The sequence below is a fragment of the Sinocyclocheilus grahami genome, unplaced genomic scaffold (assembly GCF_001515645.1).
Source record: "Sinocyclocheilus grahami isolate Dianchi unplaced genomic scaffold, SAMN03320097.WGS_v1.1 scaffold324.1, whole genome shotgun sequence".
Lineage (NCBI taxonomy): Eukaryota > Metazoa > Chordata > Actinopteri > Cypriniformes > Cyprinidae > Sinocyclocheilus > Sinocyclocheilus grahami.
The window spans coordinates 1,325,248-1,333,399 of record NW_015505503.1 but is presented as its reverse complement, the minus strand read 5'-3'; the positions used below and the strand labels follow the sequence as shown (position 1 = coordinate 1,333,399).

Sequence of the window (8,152 nt, the reverse complement as noted above, 5' to 3'; positions counted from 1 at the left end):
TCACCAGACCTGAACCCCATAGAGAATCTATGGGGTATTGTCAAGAGGAAGATGAGAGACACCAGATCACATTTAACAAATGAGCTGAAGGCCACTATCAAAGAAACCTGGGCTTCCATACCACCTCAGCAGTGCCACAAACTGATCACCTCCATGCCACGCCGAATTGAGGCAGTAATTAAAGCAAAAGGAGCCCCTACCAAGTATTGAGTACATGTACAGTAAATTAACATACTTTCCAGAAGGCCAACAATTCACAAAAAATGTTTTTTTTATTGGTCTTATGAAGTATTCTAATTAGTTGAGATAGTGAATTGGTGGGTTTTTGTTAAATGTGAGCCAAAATCATCACAATGAAAAGAACCAAAGACTTAAACTACTTCAGTCTGTGTGCATTGAATTTATTTAATACACGAGTTTCACAATTTGAGTTGAACTACTGAAATAAATGAACTTTTCCATGACATTCTAATTTATTGAGATGCACCTGTATATTTTATACTTTCACCCTGCAGGATATTTGTGAAAACCGATAATCATATCATGTAGCAATTTCTGGGGTTTCTTTTTTAGTTTTGGTCATTTTTTAAAATGTTTTTGTAATTAACAGATTTGAAGCATTAATTATTGGGTATTTTTTCAGTTATTCACTGAAAAATGTTTCGGGTTTTAGGCAGCGTGAGGGAATGGGAATGTTGCCAATGCCGCGAGGAGACAAGCTGAAGTTTCCCAGAAGCAGAGAGCTAATTAGCCTTGAGTATTCCCATGATGCCGAGTGTGTGAGAAACCAGAGGAGTGTGTTTCCATGAGAGGAAAACACTAGCAGTACACTCCTGCACCTCAACCTTTAGGACCTGCCTTACAGGCCCGGCGCTGTTTACATAATGCAAACAGCTCTTCGGTATTTGCTTTACGACCCATCAGGGAGTTATTTCAGAGAGAGAGAAACTGTCATGCTATAATAGGGTTATTCCAGAAAGATGGTTCGTGAAAAGAAAAGTGAGATGAATGCCATGGGAACCTATTCTCGATGCGAGTGTGTGTGTCTGTTCTGTGGAAGTTTCATGTTGGAGGGTTTGTTTTTTCATTGACATTTGTCAAACTTTTTTACAGTTACATTTAAATTTCTCTCTGTCCACTTCGGCCTTTATCCGCCATCCTCCCTCTCTAAACCCGTAGCCGTATGCTGTTTTTCTGAGGGACTGTACTGTAATTACAGATCTGGCATACAAGCTCTCTCTCCCACACACCTCTGCCACTCTCCCTGCTGGGCTTTTGTGTTCTCCACAAACCCTACAGTATGCACACAACTTTATTTACGAGCCATGGAAGACTCCATCCATCCCGAGCTGTTTGGCTGTCAAGAGCAGTCCAGTCCCTCTGTATTCTGCTCCCGCTGTTTAGAGCGATACCCTGCATCCGCACTCTACTCAACACAAGCTTGAAATTACATAGGCTACTACCATGCTATGCACATTTGTATGCATGAAAAACCTGAATGGCCTTCCATTTTCAGTGTGACGACTGAACTGGAAGCAGCATCGACATTGATTTTAACAATACTGTATGTTATGCTGTAGTAGTGTAGTTCATCTTATATATGCAAATATCTTGATGCATTACCCAGATTACGTACTAGGACACAATGTTCAAAAGTATCCCACAATAAAAGGCATTCTATTTGATTTTTCATTTTCCGAGCAATAAATTAATCTTAAGTGATATCAACTGTTGATTTAGGCGAGTGAATGCATAATGTTGATACACATATGTGACCCTGGACCACAAAACCAGTCATAAGGGCCACTTTTTTAAATTGATTTTTATGCATAATCTGAAAGCTGAATAAATAAACTTTCCATTGATGTATGGTTTGCTATGATAGGACAATATGTGTCCTGTATATTTGGCTGAGATACAACTATTTGAAAATCTGGAATCTGAGGGTGCAAAAAAAATCAAAATATTGAGAAAATCGCCTTTAAAGTTGTCCAGATGAAGTTCTTAGCAATGCATATTACTAATCAGAAATTAAGTTTTGATATATTTACAGTAGGACATTTACAAAATATCTTCACGGAACGTGATCTTTACTTAATATCCTAATGATTTTTGGCATAAAAGAAAAATTGATAATTTTGACCCATACAGTGTATTGTTGGCTATTGCTACAAATATACCCCAGCGACTCAACACTGCTTTTGTGCTCCAGGGTCACAAATATTAAGCAGCACAACTGTTTTCAACAGTGATAATAATATGAAATGTTTCTTGAGCAGCAAATCAGCATATAAGAATGCAGTGCTGGTAGTAACTGATTACATGGATTATCATATTTAACTTGTAATTAGATGATATTACATTTTAAAATACTCATAACCAGACTACAGTTACTTTTTTTTTATTAAATACTTGATTACATTCACACAATAGCAATAAATGATTCATAATTTATAGATTCTCCCTAATTCCTCTTTTTCATCTTTTAAAGTTTCCTTTCTAAAATTGGAAAGTCTTCCAGTTTGCGGACATTCACACAAGGATCAGTCTCTAGTCAGGTGACTATAATTACACAGGAAATTTGGAAGGCTTTTGTTTTTCAGACCAAATATTAAGCAGCACAACTGTTTTCAACAGTGATAATAATATGAAATGTTTCTTGAGCAGCAAATCAGCATATAAGAATGCAGTGCTGGTAGTAACTGATAACATGGATTATCATATTTAACTTGTAATTAGATGATATTACATTTTAAAATACTCATAACCAGACTACAGTTACTTTTTTTTTATGAAATACTTGATTACATTCACACAATAGCAATAAATGATTCATAATTTATTGATTCTCCCTAATTCCTCTTTTTCATCTTTTAAAGTTTCCTTTCTAAAATTGGAAAGTCTTCCAGTTTGCGGACATTCACACAAGGATCAGTCTCTAGTCAGGTGACTATAATTACACAGGAAATTTGGAAGGCTTTTGTTTTTCAGACACATTTCTCTTTTTTTTTGCATGTAACGCAGGGATTCCCAAACTTATTTTGTCAGCCAAACCTCTATAACCTAACATTTACTTTAAGTAACCCCTGAGAGTTTAAGGTAATGAGTTAATAATTAAGTAACATGATTGCATGCTCACTGTTCTCTTGTTGGATAATGGCCACATGACATGCAGGTAAACAAATAAAATATTTAATATTTTTTAGAAAGTGTTTTATTTTGATTATTATTATTTTAAAACGATTCTAATTTGACATTTTTATGATTTAGTTTAATTATTTGCTGTTTTAGTAAACTCGCAAACCTCCCACAGTTCCTTTACTACGCCTAGTTTGAGAAACCTTTTATTATTTAATGCACTTCATGTTGTTAATTACAATGAATGGAATATATTTTCCTACTCTTTGTATTTTTTATATCAGTCCAGTACAAGATTATTATCCTATTTAAATCAATGTGATAAACAAGTTGTGAAAAGTAGTCTAAAAGTAATCAAAATGCATCTGATTATATTATCTAAAATGTGTAATGTAAAAGAATATGTTACTAATATGTTATATGAATACTACAATTGTTTCCATGTAATTTGCCATCAGTAATGGACTACAATTTGTAAGTAATCTACCCAGCTCTGAATGATGAATTAATATTTTATATATATAATTTCAAACTGTAGTAATATTTCACAGTGTTAATGTTTTACTGTATTTTTGATCAAATAAATGCAGCTTTGGTGAGCATAAGAGTTTTCCGAATAAATTAAAACTATATTGAACATGCAAAATAATAAGCTAATTTGACACTAATGTAGAATACTACAATTTGAAACCTTTGATGTATAATACACTGAAGTTTCAGACTAATGAAGCGTCTTCAGAGTAACATTACTGACATTTCCAAAATTACATCATCAGGACCAGTTCAAGTTGTGTTGGGAGGGTTATTGCTTGGGAACCATAGGTCTCCTAGCAACAATCCCATCAGTTTAGCACTACAAAAAATGTGATATTTGTGTATAAAGACATAGTTTAGAAAAAAAAAATATTTTTAAAAAATGTTATCAAATGTATCTCATAAAAATGCAGCAAGAATCATTGTCTCATAATTCCCTCTTGGTGTTTATTCTTGCTGCATTTTTATTGGATTTTCTATATTCGCATATTTAAAAAAACAAACTCAGTTTGTTAAAGTCGATGCACCTTGCCTAAAACCGACTGTAATGAGCGCCTCTCATTAGAAGGTGTCATTGTTGAGGCCCTTTGGGCTGTTTGTTCCGTTTATTTATAACAGGAAGGACAACACAGAACAGGAAGTGATGTGAACCCCTGTGATCCGGTGGCTTGTGTTCGTGCTTTTACTGTGGTATCATTTCCTTTCTCTCTCTCTCTCTCTCTCTCTCTGGGCTCTGGCTCCTGTCCAGACCTCAGTGCTCTGATGGCGGGTCAAGGCAGGGCTGACCTGCTCTCTGAACGCTGAATGTTGTTATTATTGGTGCGCTGTGCCCTCCGGGCAGCCTGTCGTCCTGAGCAGGGGAGGAAACGCAGAGGGCCGCTGGATCTCAGAGCTGGCGAGCAGCTGTGCTGGTCTGGTGGTCTCTCTTTCTGCTCCGCTCTCGAGGGAGAGACCTGTTCCAACCCAATCAGGCGGGAAACACTCTAATCCGTAAAACATCTCGCTCTGCTTTGAGCTCAAAGAATCTCAACACATGCTGGTATTTTGACCAGCAACTAAGAATAATCATAATTTTTAAAGGAATAGTTCGTCCAAAAATAAAAATTGCCTTACTTAGCCTTATGCCATCCAAGATGTAGATTAGTTTGTATCTTCATTGTAACAGATTTGGAGAAATGAATCATTGCATCACTTGTTCACCAATGGATGCTCTGCAGTGAATGGGTGCCGTCAGAATGAGAGTCCAAACAGCTGATAAAAACATCACAATAATCCTCAAGTAATCCACACCACTCCAGTCCATCAGTTAATGTCTTGTGAAGCGAAAAGCTGCACGTTTGTAAGAAACAAATTCATCATTAAGATGCTTTTAACTTCAAACCGTTGCTTTAAAATATGACTCCAGTGAAAAAAGTTGTCTCGTCTGAATCAGGAAAGAAATATACACAGATTAAGTGCGGTTTACAAATCAAAACAGTCCAAAATAGTTCTAAACAAATATTAGGATGGATTTTGATGTGAGACTTTTTCACTGAAGGAAGCATTATTATGGATTGCGGACTAGTATTTGCAATGGTTTAATCAGTACCGCCACTCCCTATACGCAGAGTATGCAGTTTGCATAGGGCACCAACTCCCCGGGGGGCACCATACCAGTTGCTCTAAAAAACTTTCGTTCCCTTTCAACGGAACTTCGAACTGTGTCCTCTAAGGGGCACTATGGGGAACGCCTCGTCGTGACCCGTGTCTGAAGCATACATTGAAAAAACACCATGTGGTAAGAGATCTCTATCCTATTATTATGGCGAGTACTAGCAGAATGTTTAGAGGATGTATGCATCCGTGTCATCGCTATTTGACACCTGATGACACACGATCTCTACGTTCTTTGTTTGGGCGAGGAGCATGCACGCAATGTCCTTGAGGGGGCGATTTGCGTGCATTGTGAGCATTTTTCGATGAAAAAGCTCCGCTCTCGTTTGTCTCTTTTTTCGAGGAAAGAGGGGCAGCCATCTGCTTCCCGCGGTTCAGGACCCGCCGCTGCTGAGGCTTGGAGGAGAATGAGCTTGTGGGGATCGCAGGTGGACCTGGCCGATGAGTTTAAAGAGGGGCTTTCCCTCTCGCGCTCGTCGGCTGTGGACGAGAGAGAGCCGCTGGAGGATGATGTTATTTCTCTAACATCATCTGATCCGGGGGCCAGTGCTCTGCTGGGTTCAGCCCAGGAGGAGCAGGAGATGTCTGAGGACGTCGAAGAGGCTGAGGCTGAGCCTTCCCAATCCTCCTGCCCTGCGTATGGTGAGCTGTTGGAAGTTATGGATCGCGCCACGGCGAGGCTGGACTTGCCGTGGAAGCGGGCCAAGAAAGTGACGTCGCGAGGTTGCCTCGATGAGCGTTTTCTTTCTGGCCATAACCCTCCAGCTCAGGTGAGCCTTCCATTCCTTCCTGATTTGCATACTGAGATCGAGAAGGAATGGAAGAGGCCATTTTCCTTACGCATCTATCGGTTCTAGCATACGAGTTATGCCAACATCGAGGCGATGGGTGAAAACGGCTATAAGATGATGCCCCCTGTAGAAGAGACGCTGGCTAGCTATCTCTCTATGGGTGAGACATCCTCCCTTAATACTCACTCCTTGCCATCTAAGCCCCTTCAGGATACATTGCGCTTAAATGGCAGGGCATATGGAGCAGCAGGTCAGGCTGTGGCTTCGTTGCACACTATGGCGGTGCTCCAGGCATATCAGGCTGATCTGCTGAAAGACCTGGATAAAGGCGAGGTCCTTTCCCCTGATGAGGTAGCTGAGCTGCGCCGCACCACGGATCTTGCTCTCCGTGCTACTAAGCAGGCTGCCTCCACTATGGGCAGGTCTATGGCGGCAATGCTAGTAACGGAGGGACATCTGTGGGTGAACCTGACAGATATCGGGAAGAAAGAGAGGGGGTTTCTTCTCAATGCTCCGGTTTTTGCCTTCCGAACTTTTCGGTACCTCCATTGAGATGGTGGTCGAGAAGTTCAGGGAGGCTGTAAGGGACCCAGCCATCAAAAAAATAGGCATAGGAAAACAAGCTTCCCAAACAAATAATCTTTTTAATGAATCAAAACAAACCTTCACAAGTTTAAAGCAGAAAATCAAAATTCAAATAAACTAACTTAGGCCTATAAAAGAGGTCAACAAAACTAAACTAAACTAAACTCAAGATAACTGAGGGCATGACAAACAAACTGAACTGACCTAACAAATGACACCATGAGAACACATTTATACAACTGGACTAGTCCATGTTCCACACAAGAGGGGAAAACAAAAAAACTACAACATACAACAACAAACAAATATCAACTATTTAAATAGTTGAATTAAAGATTAAATATAAATCTTGAAAAGAAGTCTAAACAAAAATTCCATTAAGGAAGTGAAACATAAGAAAACAATGCCCATTTAAACAACTCAATCCTCCCTCCAATTCATCTGTCCATTGGAACCGGCCAACGGAACTAAAGAGTGGTGGAGCAGCACGCCGGTCCTTTAGGCGGACGCACCCCGCGACGGAAGCTCAGAAACCTCCGCTATTCTCCACACAGCCCACAACATGGTAACTTAAACTCAAAAAAACAATATTAACAGAAATATACAGCACAGTGAACTGAATTGTGTGCACTCCAACTAGTTAACATGTACCGATATTCAATAAACATTCTAAATGAGCAAAAGAATCGAGTCTGTCTTCTTACTCAATATCATGTGATAATTCATTAAACAAACGCAACAATTAACCGTAAGAATAAGCAGGTAAAATCAATGCTTACCCATACGTGTAATATGTGTATGTGTATGTGTGTGTGTGTGTGCGCGTGTGTGTAAATATGCACGTTACTGCTCACTGATGTGTGGCCGCATCATGGGCCATCACAGAGGCGAAGGCGCGCTTCAAATCCTTCACTCCACGAAGGTCCAGGTCTGAGCGCGAACAACATAGGGGTCCTGGTCTGTCTCAGTCTGAGGATCAGAGACGGGCACAGAAGGCTAGTGTCGCGGCTCGCGCTCCTCCTCTGCCTGCGGGGAGGGGTAATAGGAATCGCGGGTCAAAGGGAGGTAGGCAAGACCTTAGGGATGTGATCCAGACAAGGCGTCAGCACTTTCGTCCAGATCAGAGTTATACTTGAGTATCTACTCATTTCCTTCGGGGGTTTTACATTTGCCCTTTTCTTCCCCTTCCTAATTCCCCTATAACCACCAGCTCTCCACCTGACCGATGTTAGATAGGAATTTCCTGCTTTACAGTCTCCTATGCTGGACCTATGATGTTTTTGGTTGGTTCTGTGACTTCATAGCAACCACTTTACTGATGGTCCGGACTAGAGGCTTCTCTGGAATCGCCTCTGGAACGGGGTTCCGGCGCAGGAACCATGGTGGGTGAGTATGATCCATTCTATATATATATATATATATATATATATATATATATATATGTGTGTGTG

The 8,152-nt window shown here is 40.0% G+C and overlaps 2 long non-coding RNA genes across 2 annotated transcripts in view; one reads left to right on the top strand and one right to left on the bottom strand.

Moving 5' to 3' along the window:
* Positions 1–5,333, top strand: part of LOC107602315 (uncharacterized) — a 13,489-nt gene extending 8,156 nt beyond the window's left edge. Inside the window, exon 3 of the long non-coding RNA XR_001611020.1 lies at positions 5,258–5,333. This is a non-coding gene — a long non-coding RNA (uncharacterized lncRNA). The remainder of the gene's footprint in view (positions 1–5,257) is intronic.
* The window catches only part of LOC107602314 (uncharacterized), a 24,030-nt gene that overhangs the window by 12,494 nt on the left and 3,384 nt on the right, over positions 1–8,152 (bottom strand). Inside the window, exon 2 of the long non-coding RNA XR_001611019.1 lies at positions 2,996–3,001. This is a non-coding gene — a long non-coding RNA (uncharacterized lncRNA). The remainder of the gene's footprint in view (positions 1–2,995; positions 3,002–8,152) is intronic.